Below are 3,199 nucleotides of genomic sequence, written 5' to 3'. Positions count from 1 at the left end.
CAGGTTTCTTCTGGGTAACTGACGCTGCTAGTGTACCCCGTTACTGGTGTACCTGGGCTGGTACCCCTGACCTCTTCCCTTAGATCAGACCATCTGTGAACCTGTATGTTTAGGATGTTGGTACTTCAGTAACATTGTGAGAGCGTATTGTGCATTTCTTGTGTTTTTCTGTCCCTGTCCGCAGAAGAAGTGCCATCCACTATGTCAAGCTTGGCGGCTGCGAGTTGCGAGTCCACGACTGTGAGCTCCGATAGCCAAGAGAAGAAACCGCTAAGACCGTGCTGTGCGTGTCCGGAGACGAAGAAAGCTCGGGATGTCTGGTGAGTCCATTTACTGACCCCTAAAGCTGAGGAACCCCTGACTGCCCCGGGGACCTGTGTGCTTCTAGAGTCCAACGATGCCTCTCTCAGCCCTAGTATGGAGAGCTCCAATGATGCCTCTCTCAGCCCTAGTATGGAGAGCTCCAATGATGCCTCTCTCAGCCCTAGTATGGAGAGCTCCAACGATGCCTCTCTCAGCCCTAGTATGGAGAGCTCCAATGATGCCTCTCTCAGCCCTAGTATAGAGAGATCCAACGATGCCTCTCTCAGCTCTAGTATGGAGAGCTCCAATGATGCCTCTCTCAGCCCTAGTATGGAGAGCTCCAATGATGCCTCTCTCAGCCCTAGTATGGAGAGCTCCAATGATGCCTCTCTCAGCCCTAGTATGGAGAGCTCCAATGATGCCTCTCTCAGCCCTAGTATGGAGAGCTCCAATGATGCCTCTCTCAGCCCTAGTATGGAGAGCTCTTAACGTTTTATGGGGCCCACGTTCTTGCTGGTAGCCAGCGTCGGCCTGAATATTGTACAATAGGGTCACTACGCGCTGCGCTAGTGCTGTATGTGCTGCACACACCGTTAATAATGAAAGTGTTTATGAAATAAAAGTACCAGTAAGATGTATGTTGTATGCGCTGTGGGGGTGATCTCAGTATGACTAGTGGAATATGGGGTCTGTCTATGTGACAATGAAATATGAAACCAATGAAAAATATTAAACAAGTGAATGAGCAGATGGTGCCAGTAAGGACATGATAAGCATGAAACGTTGTAATAAAATACAGATAAATAAGATGTGCAGTCTTGTGAGATTCGGAAGCCACTAGAGAAATGTCCCCTCCCAGAATATGCACATTATGTATTTATATATTTTTTTTCACTGTTGCAAACCCAGAACTTCGTCTCTCCGCGCACGGCCCACCCAGCGCTCCACGGCAGCACCCACCAGCCCCTCCCCGACAGCACCCACCCAGCGCTCCCCAGCAGCACCCACCAGCGCTCCCCGGCAGCACCCACCAGCTCCTCTCCCCAGCAGCACCCACCAGCTCCTCTCCCCGGCAGCACCCACCAGCCCCTCCCCGACAGCACCCACCAGCCCCTCCCCGGCAGCACCCACCAGCTCCTCTCCCCCCGGCAGCACCCACCAGCGCTCCCCGGCAGCACCCACCCAGCGCTCCCCGGCATCACCCACCAGCCCCTCTCCCCCCGGCAGCACCCACCAGCCCCTCCCCGGCAGCACCCACCAGCGCTCCCCGGCAGCACCCACCCAGCGCTCCCCGGCATCACCCACCCAGCGCTCCCCGGCATCACCCACCCAGCGCTCCCCGGCATCACCCACCCAGCGCTCCCCGGCATCACCCACCCAGCGCTTCCCGGCAGCACCCACCAGCGCTCCCCGGCATCACCCACCAGCGCTCCCCGGCATCACCCACCAGCGCTCCCCGGCATCACCCACCAGCCCCTCTCCCCCCGGCAGCACCCACCAGCCCCTCCCCGACAGCACCCACCAGCGCTCCCCGGCAGCACCCACCCAGCGCTCCCCAGCAGCCCACCCAGCGCTCCCTGGCAGCACCCACCAGCTCCTCTCCCCCCGGCAGCACCCACCAGCCCTCCCCGGCATCACCCACCAGCCCCTCTCCCCCGGCAGCACCCACCCAGCGCTCCCTGGCAGCACCCACCAGCTCCTCTCCCCCCGGCAGCACCCACCAGCCCCTCCCCGACAGCACCCACCAGCCCCTCCCCGGCAGCACCCACCCAGCGCTCCCCAGCAGCCCACCCAGCGCTCCCCGGCAGCACCCACCAGCCCCTCTCCCCCCGGCAGCACCCACCAGCGCTCCCCGGCAGCACCCACCAGCCCCTCACCCCCACCCGGCAGCACCCACCAGCACTCCCCGGCAGCACCCACCCAGCGCTCCCCAGCAGCCCACCCAGCGCTCCCCGGCAGCACCCACCCAGGGCTCCCCGGCAGCACCCACCCAGCGCTCCCCAGCAGCACCCACCAGCGCTTCCCGGCAGCACCCACCAGGTGTGACTCAGTGTTGTTACTGGTGTCTACAGCTTGTAGATTTGTGCTCCCTCCCTCCTGTGCCTTTAAGCAGGGCTGTTATGTTTACCAGAGATGAGCATGGAAAGAACACGGAACAGGCCACAAAGCTGCGCTATGTACAACAGAAAGTTTCTATATGAGAGATGAATAATACATTAGAATGACAGGGATATAACATGTGTTTGTTATGGTCTCATGTTTCTCACCTATTTTTCCATTATTCAGGTAACTAAACTCGTCCCCACAAAGAGCTCAGTAATAATGAGCTGATTTATAACAAGATAAACATCAGTATAAATAGACAAGTATAAGCTACATTTTAATTTATAAGGGAAAGAAATCATTTTATAGCATTTTTTTTTTTAAAGCAAATGATAAATAGCTTCACATTCGCTTCCTCCCACACGTATTAATCTACACAGCTTATACCTAATCAATACATAGCTCATAAACTAATATAAAGCAAAGAATGCAGATTACGCCAAAGAAAATAATATGCAAATAATAGATAGAACTATAGTTTGACTGTGTGTGTGTGTGTGTGTGTGTGTGTGTGTATTTATACACTACATGGCCAAAAGTACGTGGACACCTGAACATCACGTCTATAGGTGCTTGTTGAACATCTCATTAATAAGGAGTTGGTCCCCTTTTCTGCTATAACAGCCCCCGCTCCTCTGGGAAGGCTAACCACTGTGTGTGATACATGACTGCAGAGAGCCGCATCCATTCAGGCACAAGAGCCTTAGTGAGGTCTGGCACTGACGTTGGGCGACAGTGAGGTCGACCACTAGTGGCGCGGGGTGACATTGAGGTCTCGCGTTGGGCCTGGCTA

This window comes from Mixophyes fleayi, chromosome 2 (genome assembly GCF_038048845.1).
Source record: "Mixophyes fleayi isolate aMixFle1 chromosome 2, aMixFle1.hap1, whole genome shotgun sequence".
In the NCBI taxonomy this organism is placed as follows: domain Eukaryota; kingdom Metazoa; phylum Chordata; class Amphibia; order Anura; family Limnodynastidae; genus Mixophyes; species Mixophyes fleayi.
Note: the sequence above shows the minus strand (reverse complement) of the source record.